The following is a 16,926-nucleotide window of genomic DNA, read 5'->3' as shown; positions in this document are numbered from 1 at the left end:
TGGGACTCTACTACTGTGGTAATCTGACCTGGGACTCTACTTCTGTGGTTATCTGACCTGGGACTCCACTACTGTGGTAATCTGACCTGGGACTTTACTACTTTAGTAATCTGACCTGGGACTCTAACACTGTAGTAATCTGACCTGGGACTGTACTGCTGTGGTAATCTAATTTGGGACTGTACTACTTTGGTAATCTGACCTGGGACTCTACTACTGTGGTAATCTGATCTGGGACTCTACTACTGTGGTAATCTGACCTGGGACTCTACTACTGTGGTAATCTGACCTGGGACTCTACTTCTGTGGTTATCTGACCTGGGACTCCACTACTGTGGTAATCTGACCTGGGACTGTACTACTTTGGTAATCTGACCTGGGACTCTAATACTGTAGTAATCTGACCTGGGACTGTACTACTGTGGTAATCTAACTCTGGACTGTACTACTGTGGTAATCTGACCTGGGACTCTACTACTGTGGTAATCTGACCTGGGTCTCTACTACTGTGTTAATCTGAACTGGGACTCTACTACTGTGGTAATCTGACCTGGGACTCTACTACTGTGGTAATCTGACCTGGGGCTCTACTACTGTGTTAATCTGAACTGGGACTCTACTACTGTGGTAATCTGAACTGGGACTCTTCTTCTGTGTTAATCTGACCTGGGACTCTACTACTGTGGTAATCTGACCTTGGCCTGCACTTCTGTGGTTATCTGACCTGGGGACTCTAATACTGTTGTAATCTGAACTGGTACTCTACTACTGCGGAAATCTTACTTGGGACTCTACTTCTGTGGTAATCTGACCTGGGACTCTACTACTTTGGTAATCTGACCTGGGACTGTACTACTGTGGTAATCTGACCTGGGCCTGTTCTACTGTGGTTATCTGACCTGGGACTGAACTACTGTGGTATTCTAATTTGGGACTGTACTACTTTGGTAATCTGACCTGGGACTCTACTACTGTGGTAATCTGATCTGGGACTCCACTACTTTGGTAATCTGACCTGGGACTGTACTACTTTGGTAATCTGACCTGGGACTCTAATACTGTAGTAATCTGACCTGGGACTGTACTACTATGGTAATCTAACTCGGGACTGTACTACTGTGGTAATCTGACCTGGGACTCTACTACTGTGGTAATCTGACCTTGGTCTCTACTACTGTGTTAATCTGAACTGGGACTCTACTACTGTGGTAATCTGACCTGGGACTCTACTTCAGTGGTTATCTGACCTGGGACTCTACTACTGTGGTAATCTGACCTTGGCCTGCACTTCTTTGATTATCTGACCTTGGGACTCTAATACTGTGGTAATCTGACCTGGGACTCTACTACTGTGGTAATCTGACCTGGGACTGTACTACTGTGTTAATCTGAACTGTAACTGTACTACTGTGTTAATCTGACCTGGGCCTGTTCTACTGTGGTAATCTGACTTTATACTCTAATATTGTAATAATCTGATCTGGGACTCTACTACTGTGGTAATCTGACCTGGGACTCTACTACTGTGGTAATCTGACCTGGGACTCTACTTCTGTGGTTATCTGAACCTGGGACTCCACTACTGTGGTAATCTGACCTGGGACTGTACAATTGTGGTAATCTGACCTGAGACTCTAATACTGTAGTAATCTGACCTGGGACTGTACTACTGTGGTAATTTAACTTGGGACTGTACTGCTGTGGTAATCTGACCTGGGACTCTACTACTGTGGTAATCTGACCTGGGACTCTACTTCTGTGGTTATCTGACCTGGGACTCCACTACTGTGGTAATCTGACCTGGGACTTTACTACTTTAGTAATCTGACCTGGGACTCTAACACTGTAGTAATCTGACCTGGGACTGTACTGCTGTGGTAATCTAATTTGGGACTGTACTACTTTGGTAATCTGACCTGGGACTCTACTACTGTGGTAATCTGATCTGGGACTCTACTACTGTGGTAATCTGACCTGGGACTCTACTACTGTGGTAATCTGACCTGGGACTCTACTTCTGTGGTTATCTGACCTGGGACTCCACTACTGTGGTAATCTGACCTGGGACTGTACTACTTTGGTAATCTGACCTGGGACTCTAATACTGTAGTAATCTGACCTGGGACTGTACTACTGTGGTAATCTAACTCGGGACTGTACTACTGTGGTAATCTGACCTGGGACTCTACTACTGTGGTAATCTGACCTGGGTCTCTACTACTGTGTTAATCTGAACTGGGACTCTACTACTGTGGTAATCTGACCTGGGACTCTACTACTGTGGTAATCTGACCTGGGGCTCTACTACTGTGTTAATCTGAACTGGGAATCTACTACTGTGGTAATCTGAACTGGGACTCTTCTTCTGTGTTAATCTGACCTGGGACTCTACTACTGTGGTAATCTGACCTTGGCCTGCACTTCTGTGGTTATCTGACCTGGGGACTCTAATACTGTTGTAATCTGAACTGGTACTCTACTACTGCGGAAATCTTACTTGGGACTCTACTTCTGTGGTAATCTGACCTGGGACTCTACTACTTTGGTAATCTGACCTGGGACTGTACTACTGTGGTAATCTGACTTGGGCCTGTTCTACTGTGGTTATCTGACCTGGGACTGAACTACTGTGGTATTCTAATTTGGGACTGTACTACTTTGGTAATCTGACCTGGGACTCTACTACTGTGGTAATCTGATCTGGGACTCTACTACTCTGGTAATCTGATCTGGGACTCTACTACTGTGGTAATCTGACCTGGGACTCTACTACTGTGGTAATCTGACCTGGGACTCTACTACTGTGGTAATCTGACCTGGGACTCTACTTCTGTGGTTATCTGACCTGGGACTCCACTACTTTGGTAATCTGACCTGGGACTGTACTACTTTGGTAATCTGACCTGGGACTCTAATACTGTAGTAATCTTACCTGGGACTGTACTACTGTGGTAATCTAACTCGGGACTGTACTACTGTGGTAATCTGACCTGGGACTCTACTACTGTGGTAATCTGACCTTGGTCTCTACTACTGTGTTAATCTGAACTGGGACTCTACTACTGTGGTAATCTGACCTGGGACTCTACTTCAGTGGTTATCTGACCTGGGACTCTACTACTGTGGTAATCTGACCTTGGCCTGCACTTCTTTGATTATCTGACCTTGGGACTCTAATACTGTGGTAATCTGACCTGGGACTCTACTACTGTGGTAATCTGACCTGGGACTGTACTACTGTGTTAATCTGAACTGTAACTGTACTACTGTGTTAATCTGACCTGGGCCTGTTCTACTGTGGTAATCTGACTTTATACTCTAATACTGTAATAATCTGATCTGGGACTCTACTACTGTGGTAATCTGACCTGGGACTCTACTACTGTGGTAATCTGACCTGGGACTCTACTTCTGTGGTTATCTGAACCTGGGACTCCACTACTGTGGTAATCTGACCTGGGACTGTACAATTGTGGTAATCTGACCTGAGACTCTAATACTGTAGTAATCTGACCTGGGACTGTACTACTGTGGTAATTTAACTTGGGACTGTACTGCTGTGGTAATCTGACCTGGGACTCTACTACTGTGGTAATCTGACCTGGGGCTCTACTACTGTGTTAATCTGACCTGGGACTCTACTACTGTGGTAATCTGAACTGGGACTCTTCTTCTGTGTTAATCTGACCTGGGACTCTACTACTGTGGTAATCTGACCTTGGCCTGCACTTCTGTGGTTATCTGACCTGGGGACTCTAATACTGTTGTAATCTGAACTGGTACTCTACTACTGCGGAAATCTTACTTGGGACTCTACTTCTGTGGTAATCTGACCTGGGACTCTACTACTTTGGTAATCTGACCTGGGACTGTACTACTGTGGTAATCTGACCTGGGCCTGTTCTACTGTGGTAATCTGACCTGGGACTGTACTTCTGTGGTAATCTGACCTGGGACCCTACTACTGTGGTAATCTGAACTGGTACTCTACTACTGTGGTAATCTGACCTGGGACTCTACTACTGTGGTAATCTGACCTGGGACTCTACTTCTGTGGTTATCTGACCTGGGACTGTACTACTGTTTTAATCTGAACTGTGACTGTACTACTGTGGTAATCTGACCTGGGCCTGTTCTACTGTGGTAATCTGACCTGGGACTCTAATACTGTAGTATTCTGACCTGGGACTGAACTACTGTGGAATTCTAACTTGTGACTGTACTACTTTGGTAATCTGACCTAGGACTCTACTACTGTGGTAATCTGATCTGGGACTCTACTACTCTGGTAATCTGACCTGGGACTCCACTACTGTGATAATCTGACCTGGGACTCTACTACTGTGTTAATCTGAACTGGGACTCTACTACTATGGTAATCTGACCTGGGATTCTACTACTGTGGTAATCTGACCTGGGACTCTACTTCTGTGGTTATCTGACCTGGGACTGTACTACTTTGGTAATCTGACCTGGGACTCTAATACTGTAGTAATCTGACCTGGTACTGTACTACTGTGGTAATCTAACTTGGGACAGTACTACTGTGGTAATCTGACCTGGGACTCTACTACTGTGGTAATCTGACCTGGGTCTCTACTACTGTGGTAATCTGACCTGGGACTCTACTACTGTGGTAATCTGACCTGGGACTGTACTACTGTGTTAATCTGAACTGTAACTGTACTACTGTGGTAATCTGACCTGGGCCTGTTCTACTGTGGTAATCTGACTTTATACTCTAATACTGTAGTAATCTGATCTGGGACTCTACTACTGTGGTAATCTGACCTGGGACTCTACTACTGTGGTAATCTGACCTGGGACTCCACTTCTGTGGTTATCTGAACCTGGGACTCCACTACTGTGGTAATCTGACCTGGGACTGTACAATTGTGGTAATCTGACCTGAGACTCTAATACTGTAGTAATCTGACCTGGGACTGTGTTACTGTGGTAATATTACCTGGGACCGTACTACTCTGGTAATCTGTCCTGGGACTCTAATACTGTAGTAATCTTCCCTGGGACTTTACTACTGTTGTAATCTAACTTGGGACTGTACTACTGTAGTAATCTGACCTGGGACTGAACTACTGTGGTAACCTGAACTGGGACTCTACTACTGTGGTAATCTCACCTGGGACTGTAGTACTTTGGAAACCAGACTGGTGACTGTCCTACTGTGGTAATCTGACCTGGGACTCTACAACTGTGGTAATCTGACCTGGGACTCTAGTACTGTGGTAATCTGACCTGTGACTGTTCTACTGTGGTAATCTGACCCGGGACTGTACTACTGTGGTTATCTGACCTGGGACTGTGTTACTGTGGTAATCTGACCTTGGACTTTTTTTTTGTGGTAATCTAACCTGGGACTGTACTACTATAGTAATCTAAAACTGGGACTGTACTACTGTAGTAATCTGACCTGGGACTCAACTACTGTGGTAATCTGACCTTGGACTGTATTACTGTAGTAATCTGACCTGGGACTGTACTACTTTGCTAATCTAAAACTGGGACTTGTCTACTGTGGTAATCTGACCTGGGACTCTACTACTGTGGTAATCTGACATGGGACTGTACTAGTGTGATGATCTGATCTGGGACTGTTCTACTGTGGTAATCTGATCTGGGAAAAATGCAGATATTGATCAGAAAATTCCAACCACTAAGGAAGTGTCACCAAAAGGCTTTAATTTGGTTACATTCAAAGTTTTTACATTTATTTTCCACTTTTAATAGATTGAACATGCACTTTCTGTTGTATCTGCTCTTCATTCAGATGAAATTATGTACTTTTCATGTATGATTAGTATTTGGTGAAAATACATGTAATGGTTATCTTCTGGAATTAAATCATGCTTTTTCAGAGACTACTGTTTTGTGGTATAATTAACCTGATTTCACTATGTAACTCTGTTGATAATGTGGTATAATTAACCTGATTTCACTATGTAACTCTATTGATAATGTGGTATAATTAACGTGATTTCACTATGTAACTCCATTGATAATGTGATACAATTAACCTGATGTTACTGTGTAACTCTATCGATAATGTAGTATAATTAACCTGATTACATTATGTAACTCTATTGATAATGTGGTATAATTAACCTGATTTCACTATGTTACTCTAATGATGTGGTATAATTCACCTGATTTCACTATGTAACTCCATTGATAATGTAGTATAATTAACCTGGTTTCACTATGTAACTCTATTGATAATGTGCTTTCACTGAAAGCTTCACGGAGCTTCATTTAAAACTTCAAATGTTCAACCATATACAGGGTCAGGGATATCCAACCCCAGTTGTAACTAACCCGAATCAGTTTATCAACGAGCTAAATATTATTGTGCTAGATTAGGGTTGGAGTGAAAACCTACAGGATGGTAGTTTTCCAGGAACAGGGTTAAAGAGCCCTGGGCTTCATGTTTATGAAACCATAGAAACTACTCTGGTTCTACTCAACAACTCTGTATTCCACTAAAACCACACCTCTTAACATTTAAATCACACCTCTTAACATATAAATTACACCCCTTAACCTCTATGGGCTAGGTGGGACGCTTGCGGGGGAATTCGCTAACATTTTACTAAATTACTCACGATAAACGTTCACAAAAAGCATAACAATTATTTTAAGAATTATAGATACAGACCTCCTCTATGCACTCGATGTCCGGGAAAAAACAGAATGTCGTCATTCCAGCCCCAGGCTGAAACACATTATCGCCTTTCTCAAGTGGCCGATCAAGGGACACTGGGCTTATGCGCGTGACCCGACCGCCCCCGTCTTTGGGATTTTTTCCTCTGTTTGCCGAAAAGGAGATTCCCGGTCGGAATATTATCGCTTTTTTACGAGAAAAATGGCATAAAAATGGATTTTAAACAGCGGTTGACATGCTTCGAAGTACGGTAATGGAATATTTAGATTTTTTTTGTCACGAATTGCGCCATGCGCGCGACCCTGATTTACCATTTCAGATAGTGTCTGGGACGCACGAACAAAACGCCGCTATTCGGATATAACGATGGATTATTTTGGACCAAACCAACATTTGTTATTGAAGTAGCAGTCCTGGGTGTGCATTCTGACGAAGACAACAAAAGGTAATCAAACTTTTATAATAGTAAAGCTGATATTGGTGAGTGCTAAACTTGCCGGGTGTCTAAATAGCTAGCCCGTGATGCCTGGGCTATGTACTTAGAATATTGCAAAATGTGCTTTCACCAAAAAGCTATTTTAAAATCGGACATATCGAGTGCATAGCGGAGTTCTGTATCTATAATTCTTAAAATAATTGTTATGCTTTTTGTGAACGTTTATCGTGAGTAATTTAGTAAAATGTTAGCGAATTCCCCGGAAGTTTGCGGGGGGTATGCTAGTTCTGAACGTCACATGCTAATGTAAAAAGCTGGTTTTTGATATAAATATGAACTTGATTGAACAAAACATGCATGTATTGTATACCATAATGTCCTAGGGTTGTCATCTGATGAAGATCATCAAAGGTTAGTGCTGCATTTAGCTGTCTTCTGGGTTTTTGTGACATTATATGCTAGCTTGAAAAATGGGTGTCTGATTATTTCTTTCTTGGTACTCTGCTGACATAATCTAATGTTTTGCTTTCGTTGTAAAGCCTTTTTGAAATCGGACAGTGTGGTTAGATTAACGAGAGTCTTGTCTTTAAATAGCTGTAAAATAGTCATATGTTTGAGAAATTTAAGTAATAGGATTTTTAAGGTTTTGAAAATCGCGCCACAGGCCTCAAGTGGCTGTTACGTAGGTGGGACGAATTCGTCCCGCCTAGCCCATAGAGGTTAACATATAAACCACACACCTTAACATATAAACCACACCCCTTAACATTTAAATCACACCTCTTAACATTTAAATCCCCTCCCTTAACATATAAATCATCACCCTTAACATTTAAATCACACCTTAACATATAAACCACACACCTTAACATATAAACCACACCCCTTAACATTTAAATCACACCTTAACATATAAACCACACACATTAACATATAAATCACACACCGTAACATTCAAATCACACCTCTTAACATATAAATTCACCCCCTTAACATATAAACCACACCCCTTAACATTTAAATAACACCTTAACATATAAACCACACCCCTTAACATTTAAATCACACCTCTTAACATATAAATCACACCCCTTAACATATAAATCACACCCCTTAACATATAAATCACACCCTTAACATATACGTCACACCCCTTAACCTCCATGCTCTTTATATGCATCTCAGTCATCCTCTAAAGCCACACCCTCTTTATTTCTAAGCCACATCTTCTTCACCAAAGTCTCAACCCTTCACATCTAAGCCACACCCTCAAATAGCTCTGATTGGTTTGCTGGAGCATTTGTCAAACCAAATATAATGACCTCACGCTCTAAGAGAAGTTAAGGGGAGACAAATAAATAATCAAATAAAATGTAATTAAACTGAATCAATATTTATTCAGCTACATTAACACATATCAATACACTTACAAATGGAAAACAATGAACTTTAACACCTAGAATTACAAACTAAGACTGTAACAACAGCTATTTAACCATTATTCCCTGATCTTAACCACATTTTCTAAATCACTATTGTTATTATTATTAAAAGGTTACAGACAAAAGTTTTTAAAAAAATCACTTGTATGAAAAGGTTAAAAAAAATTAAGTAACTCTTAAAAATAATGCCCTCCCAGCTACATTGGTATAGGTCTCACACTCTGCTGGTATTGATGGATGGTAATGGTATCACTCTGCTGGTATTGATGGCTGGTATAGGTCCCACGCTCTGCTGGTATTGATGGATGGTATAGGTCTCACTCTGCTGGTATTGATGACTGGTATAGGTCTCACACTCTGCTGGTATTGATAGATGTGTATGTTCTGAAGTATGAGCGCGAGAGATAATAATAATCTGTTAATATTAATGATTTATCATCATACATTAGGATTATACATTATGTATTGTTACTTTTTACCTTCTGTTTTTTATGACTATATCTGCCATTTAAAATACAATTTCAATAATACTGGCTTACCAAACACATGGACTTCAAATTAAGATGGCTTTGACTTTGACAGTAGTCTGCTCTCTGCTGTCACTTACCCAGGTTGAAGTCCAGTTCAGAGGAACCTGAGTCTCAGTTGGAGCTGCAGAGGAAGAGTTAGCATCATTAAAACACCAAGTTGAGGTCAAACTAGCATAGTTCAGTTTAAATTTGGTAGATGTTTAAATATTGCGGTCTAAATGATTTAAAAAAAAACAAAGGTTTAAAACGTAGGTAATTAATTAAATAATAGGTAAGATTGATTAGGAGTACCCGGACTTAAAACATGAATGAGTGAAAAAGTCAATCCTGACTGAGAGAGTGAGAGAGTCAGTTTACCTGTTGTTCTGTAAAAGGAGTAGACGCAGGCGAAGTAGAGGAGAGCAGACACAGGACACAGACTGAAAACCAACATCCAACACAGACCACAGTCTACAGGAGGAGGGGAGGACGAGGATGGCTCAGGAGGACTGATTTCTGGCAATAGACAGTCAGGAGGACTGGTTTCTGGCAATAGACTGGCAGGAGGACTGGTTTCTGGACATAAACACAAGAAAACATTAAGAAATTAATTGAGAATCTTTTTTCGCCCACAGTCTACAGGAGGAGGGGAGGAAGAGGAGGGCACAGGAGGACTGGTTTCTGGACAAAACATTAAACAGAAACAGAACTACACTCTTAGAAACAATCAAGACCTTCTCAACAATCTATTGTTAGTCATGACTCTTGGTTGGTTAAACATCAGTTTGAGGGGACATTTTATGAGTTTAGATTAGTCTCAGAGGGTTGATACAAATTAAGATACATTTACTTTGGCGTAACTCTCATTCAAGGAAACCAATACCAAAGAAACAGCAGGAAGATAAAGACAGAATAATAACTGTTCTTACCAAGTGAAATCCTAGTGGTGATGTTTCCATACTGGAACAACTCTTTATATTTCATTCGTTTTCCTTCTTGAAACTTGTACTCCACAGTCCCACAGTAGTAGAGTCCCAGGTCAGATTCAGTGATGTTCTCAATCAGTAGATCATAGGAGATGTTAGAGGGGTTCCACACCACATTATATCCAGGAAGAGAGATGGAACTTAAAAACTTAGTTAAAATAACAAGAGGAGGCTGGTACTTGTGAGAACAGTTCCTATACCACATAATGTATATTCCAGAAGATAAGTTACAGTCACAGTAGAGAGTGATGTTGTCTCCTGGTCTGACTCTCATCTCCACCTCTGCTGTAGAGATCCCATCCTGACTGGAGGAAACAGCACCTACAGGTAGCAGAGGAACAGTGTTTGGATGAATCACAGAATGTCACTTTGACATCATAAACTTCTCCACATGAAAATGTAAACGTCATGTCTTTACCACAGTCCACACAAAATCACAATAATAAGATAAGAAATCTGGTCAACCATAAAACCACATCAAGAAATCAGCTTTCATCCAGCTATAAGACCAAGTAAAACAGTTACTCACATAAGAATGCAATCAGGGTGACACACAGCCTGTCCATGTTGCGGTCTGATGGTCTGATGGTGACTGTCAGAGAGTAGGTGGGTCTTTGAGTAAAAAGGTCTTTGCTGTGTATTTCTGTGTTCATGATTAGATGTACTTTACCATGAAAGGACATACGAGCAGCGATTGGTTCGATCGAGTGGAAAGTTTTCAGCCTGTGGTCCTTTTCCCTGAAAACCTTTTCGTGTGACATGAAGGGGGGGGTCTAGCATCGAGGTAAACAGGTTTCACAATAACGTGAATTTAATGGAAATTATTCAGCTTCTTTGAGGTGTTCACCTTAGATAGCAACACCTTAAGAGACCTGTAGACATTACGAAGAAACAAACACACATTTTGATGACTGAGTTAACCATTAAACCAGAAAATACACTTATACAGAGTCTTAAAATAGGCTAATAGACCTATAATCCTTTATAACTGTAATCAGGCAGTAGCCCTAATGTTAGACCTAAAGTAGACCTTTATATCTGTAGTCAGGAAGGAGTCCTAATGTTAGACCTAAAGTAGACCTTCATACCTGTAGTCAGGAAGTAGGTCTAATGTTAGACCTAAAGTAGACCTTTAGACCTTTAACACAGAATTCCTGGATACAGCCATTAGCTTTGATATATTGGCCATATACCACAACCACCCAAGGTGCCATATTGCTATTATAAACAGGTTACCAACATAATTAGAACAGTAAATAAGTTGTTTGCATTGTACCTGTGGTATATTGTCTCATATATAGCCAATTAGCATTCATGAATATATAGCATTCAACTAGTGAGTTTTAAAACTGACTTTTAATTAGTGAATAGAGATAGTGTTATTTTTCATCGTTGACCATTTTATTTGGAACACTAAACTATGGTGGTGATAATAGTAAACTTCAATACCCAAGATGCATTGGAGGATGTGCTATATACCCAGTGTTAAACAGTTGTTTTTATCACATCTGATGAATGATCTCTGTGTTTATCAATGAACAGTGGCCAATCAGTTAACATCCACACTCTAGTCAATATGTGTGAAGGGGAGAGATATATGTGACAAATGAACTTGTAATAACAATGTTTGGACTCTCTTCCTCAGGCTGAATGACAGCACCATGAAAACAACAACAGGAAGTCAGTGTGGTATTCCTGTGTACTGAGTGTGTCCTCTGTGACCAATCAGTGACTAGCTCTTATATGAGTACTGTAACACCAACATCATAATATCAGCCTTATCAACATCAGTAGTGGTCAATGTATGTATATGTTTACATGTGTTTACATGTGTGTAGATCTGTTCACATTTGTGAAAACATATGTGTGGGTTCATATATCACTATGTGTGTGGTTGTGGTTTACTCAGCTAGTGCTGCTGCTCTGTAGGGGAGAGGTTAAGGGGGGCCTGGGATTCAGGTCTGAGGAGTAGTGTCAGAGTAGTTGGGTCTGTCAGTAACAGTATCAGAGTAGCTGGGTCTGTCAGTAACAGTATCAGAGTAGCTGGGTCTGTCAGTAACAGTATCAGAGTAGCTGAGTCTGTCAGTAACAGTATCAGAATATCTGGGTCTGTCAGTAACAGTATCAGAGTAGCTGGGTCTGTCAGTAACAGTATCAGAGTAGCTGGGTCTGTCAGTAACAGTATCAGAGTAGCTGGGTCTGTCAGTAACAGTGTCAGATTATCTGGGTCTGTCAGTAACAGTGTCAGATTATCTGGGTCTGTCAGTAACAGTATCAGAGTAGCTGGGTCTGTTAGTAACAGTATCAGAGTAGCTGGGTCTGTCAGTAACAGTATCAGAGTAGCTGGGTCTGTCAGTAACAGTATCAGAGTAGCTGGGTCTGTCAGTAACAGTGTCAGATTATCTGGGTCTGTCAGTAACAGTATCAGAGTAGCTGGGTCTGTTAGTAACAGTATCAGAGTAGCTGGGTCAGTCAGTAACACTATCAGAGTAGCTGGGTCTGTCAGTAACAGTATCAGAGTAGCTGGGTCTGTCAGTAACAGTATCAGAGTAGCCTGGTCTGTCAGTAACACTATCAGAGTAGCTGGGTCTGTCAGTAACAGTATCAGAGTAGCTGGGTCTGTCAGTAACAGTATCAGAGTAGCTGGGTCTGTCAGTAACAGTATCAGAGAAGCAGGGTCTGTCAGTAACAGTATCAGAGTAGCTGGGTCTGTCAGTAACAGTATCAGAGTAGCTGGGTCTGTCAGTAACAGTATTAGAGTAGCTGGGTCTGTCAATAACAGTATCAGAGTAGCTGGGTCTGTCAGTAGCAGTATCAGAGTAGCAGGGTCTGTCAGTAACAGTATCAGAGTAGCTGGGTCTGTCAGTAACAGTATCAGAGTAGCTGGGTCTGTCAGTAACAGTATCAGAGTAGCTGGGTCTGTCAGTAACAGTGTCAGAGTAGCTGGGTCTGTCAGTAACAGTATCAGAGTAGCTGGGTCTGTCAGTAACAGTATCAGAGTAGCTGGGTCTGTCAGTAACAGTATCAGAGCAGCTGGGCTTGTCAGTAACAGTGTCAGAGTAGCTGGGTCTGTCAGTAACAGTGTCAGAGTAGCTGGGTCTGTCAGTAACAGTATCAGAGTAGTTGGGTCTGTCAGTAACAGCATCAGAGTAGCTGGGTCTGTCAGTAACGGTGTCAGAGTAGCTGGGTCTGTCAGTAACAGTATCAGAGTAGCTGGGTCTGTCAGTAACAGTATCAGAGTAGCAGGGTCTGTCAGTAACAGTATCAGATTATCTGGGTCTGTCAGTAACAGTATCAGAGTAGCTGGGTCTGTTAGTAACAGTATCAGAGTAGCTGGGTCAGTCAATAACACTATCAGAGTAGCTGGGTCTGTCAGTAACAGTATCAGAGTAGCTGGGTCTGTCAGTAACAGTATCAGAGTAGCTGGGTCTGTCAGTAACAGTGTCAGAGTAGCTGGGTCTGTCAGTAACAGTATCAGAGTAGTTGGGTCTGTCAGTAACAGCATCAGAGTAGCTGGGTCTGTCAGTAACGGTGTCAGAGTAGCTGGGTCTGTCAGTAACAGTATCAGAGTAGCTGGGTCTGTCAGTAACAGTATCAGAGTAGCAGGGTCTGTCAGTAACAGTATCAGATTATCTGGGTCTGTCAGTAACAGTATCAGAGTAGCTGGGTCTGTTAGTAACAGTATCAGAGTAGCTGGGTCAGTCAATAACACTATCAGAGTAGCTGGGTCTGTCAGTAACAGTATCAGAGTAGCTGGGTCTGTCAGTAACAGTATCAGAGTAGCTGGGTCTGTTAGTAACAGTATCAGAGTAGCTGGGTCAGTCAGTAACACTATCAGAGTAGCTGGGTCTGTCAGTAACAGTATCAGAGTAGCTGGGTCTGTCAGTAACAGTATCAGAGTAGCTGGGTCTGTCAGTAACAGTATCAGAGTAGCTGAGTCTGTCAGTAACAGTATCAGAGTATCTGGGTCTGTCAGTAACAGTATCAGAGTAGCTGGGTCTGTCAGTAACAGTATCAGAGTAGCTGGGTCTGTCAGTAACAGTATCAGAGTAGCTGGGTCTGTCAGTAACAGTATCAGAGTAGCTGGGTCTGTCAGTAACAGTATCAGAGTAGCAGGGTCTGTCAGTAACAGTATCAGATTATCTGGGACTGTCAGTAACAGTATCAGAGTAGCTGGGTCTGTTAGTAACAGTATCAGAGTAGCTGGGTCAGTCAATAACACTATCAGAGTAGCTGGGTCTGTCAGTAACAGTATCAGAGTAGCTGGGTCTGTCAGTAACAGTATCAGAGTAGCTGGGTCTGTTAGTAACAGTATCAGAGTAGCTGGGTCAGTCAGTAACACTATCAGAGTAGCTGGGTCTGTCAGTAACAGTATCAGAGTAGCTGGGTCTGTCAGTAACAGTATCAGAGTAGATGGGTCTGTCAGTAACAGTATCAGAGTATCTGAGTCTGTCAGTAACAGTATCAGAGTATCTGGGTCTGTCAGTAACAGTATCAGATTATCTGGGACTGTCAGTAACAGTATCAGAGTAGCTGGGTCTGTTAGTAACAGTATCAGAGTAGCTGGGTCAGTCAATAACACTATCAGAGTAGCTGGGTCTGTCAGTAACAGTATCAGAGTAGCTGGGTCTGTCAGTAACAGTATCAGAGTAGCTGGGTCTGTTAGTAACAGTATCAGAGTAGCTGGGTCAGTCAGTAACACTATCAGAGTAGCTGGGTCTGTAAGTAACAGTATCAGAGTAGCTGGGTCTGTCAGTAACAGTATCAGACTAGCTGGGTCTGTCAGTAACAGTATCAGAGTAGCTGAGACTGTCAGTAACAGTATCAGAGTATCTGGGTCTGTCAGTAACAGTATCAGAGTAGCTGGGTCTGTCAGTAACAGTATCAGAGTAGCTGGGTCTGTCAGTAACAGTATCAGAGTAGCTGGGTCTGTCAGTAACAGTGTCAGATTATCTGGGTCTGTCAGTAACAGTATCAGAGTAGCTGGGTCTGTTAGTAACAGTATCAGAGTAGCTGGGTCAGTCAGTAACACTATCAGAGTAGCTGGGTCTGTCAGTAACAGTATCAGAGTAGCTGGGTCTGTCAGTAACAGTATCAGAGTAGCTGGGTCTGTCAGTAACAGTATCAGAGTAGCCTGGTCTGTCAGTAACACTATCAGAGTAGCTGGGTCTGTCAGTAACAGTATCAGAGTAGCTGGGTCTGTCAGTAACAGTATCAGAGTAGCTGGGTCTGTCAGTAACAGTATCAGAGAAGCAGCGTCTGTCAGTAACAGTATCAGAGTAGCTGGGTCTGTCAGTAACAGTATCAGAGTAGCTGGGTCTGTCAGTAACAGTATTAGAGTAGCTGGGTCTGTCAATAACAGTATCAGAGTAGCTGGGTCTGTCAGTAGCAGTATCAGAGTAGCAGGGTCTGTCAGTAACAGTATCAGAGTAGCTGGGTATGTCAGTAACAGTATCAGAGTAGCTGGGTCTGTCAGTAACAGTATCAGAGTAGCTGGGTCTGTCAGTAACAGTATCAGAGTAGCTGGGTCTGTCAGTAACAGTATCAGAGTAGTTGGGTCTGTCAGTAACAGTATCAGAGCAGCTGGGCTTGTCAGTAACAGTGTCAGAGTAGCTGGGTCTGTCAGTAACAGTGTCAGAGTAGCTGGGTCTGTCAGTAACAGTATCAGAGTAGTTGGGTCTGTCAGTAACAGTATCAGAGTAGCTGGGTCTGTCAGTAACGGTGTCAGAGTAGCTGGGTCTGTCAGTAACAGTAACAGAGTAGCTGGGTCTGTCAGTAACAGTATCAGAGTAGCAGGGTCTGTCAGTAACAGTATCAGATTTTCTGGGTCTGTCAGTAACAGTATCAGAGTAGCTGGGTCTGTTAGTAACAGTATCAGAGTAGCTGGGTCAGTCAATAACACTATCAGAGTAGCTGGGTCTGTCAGTAACAGTATCAGAGTAGCTGGGTCTGTCAGTAACAGTATCAGAGTAGCTGGGTCTGTTAGTAACAGTATCAGAGTAGCTGGGTCAGTCAGTAACACTATCAGAGTAGCTGGGTCTGTCAGTAACAGTATCAGAGTAGCTGGGTCTGTCAGTAACAGTATCAGAGTAGCTGGGTCTGTCAGTAACAGTATCAGAGTAGCTGAGTCTGTCAGTAACAGTATCAGAGTATCTGGGTCTGTCAGTAACTGTATCAGAGTAGCTGGGTCTGTCAGTAACAGTATCAGAGTAGCTGGGTCTGTCAGTAACAGTATCAGAGTAGCTGGGTCTGTCAGTAACAGTGTCAGATTATCTGGGTCTGTCAGTAACAGTGTCAGAGTAGCTGGGTCTGTCAGTAACAGTATCAGAGTAGCTGGGTCTGTTAGTAACAGTATCAGAGTAGCTGGGTAAGTCAGTAACACTATCAGAGTAGCTGGGTCTGTCAGTAACAGTATCAGAGTAGCTGGGTCTGTCAGTAACAGTATCAGAGTAGCTGGGTCTGTCAGTAACAGTATCAGAGAAGCAGGGTCTGTCAGTAACAGTATCAGAGTAGCTGGGTCTGTCAGTAACAGTATCAGAGTAGCTGGGTCTGTCAGTAACAGTATTAGAGTAGCTGGGTCTGTCAATAACAGTATCAGAGTAGCTGGGTCTGTCAGTAGCAGTATCAGAGTAGCAGGGTCTGTCAGTAACAGTATCAGAGTAGCTGGGTATGTCAGTAACAGTATCAGAGTAGCTGGGTCTGTCAGTAACAGTATCAGAGTAGCTGGGTCTGTCAGTAACAGTATCAGAGTAGCTGGGTCTGTCAGTAACAGTATCAGAGTAGCTGGGTCTGTCAGTAACAGTATCAGAGTAGCTGGGTCTGTCAGTAACAGTATCAGAGCAGCTGGGCTTGTCAGTAACAGTGTCAGAGTAGC

At 42.4% G+C, this 16,926-nt stretch overlaps 1 long non-coding RNA gene across 1 annotated transcript; it reads right to left on the bottom strand.

Annotated features, from left to right (window-relative positions):
• Nucleotides 1-8,492: 8,492 nt before the first annotated feature.
• Nucleotides 8,493-9,211, bottom strand: LOC106599637 (uncharacterized). Its single transcript, XR_014393117.1, has 2 exons — nt 9,165-9,211; nt 8,493-8,941 (listed from the first exon to the last, which is right to left on the bottom strand). It is a non-coding gene; the product is annotated as an uncharacterized LOC106599637 (long non-coding RNA).
• Nucleotides 9,212-16,926: the final 7,715 nt, after the last annotated feature.

This window comes from Salmo salar, chromosome 08, assembly GCF_965601325.2.
Source record: "Salmo salar chromosome 08, fSalSal1, whole genome shotgun sequence".
Taxonomy (NCBI): domain Eukaryota; kingdom Metazoa; phylum Chordata; class Actinopteri; order Salmoniformes; family Salmonidae; genus Salmo; species Salmo salar.
Note: the sequence above shows the minus strand (reverse complement) of the source record. Positions and strands in the feature narration are given on the sequence as shown.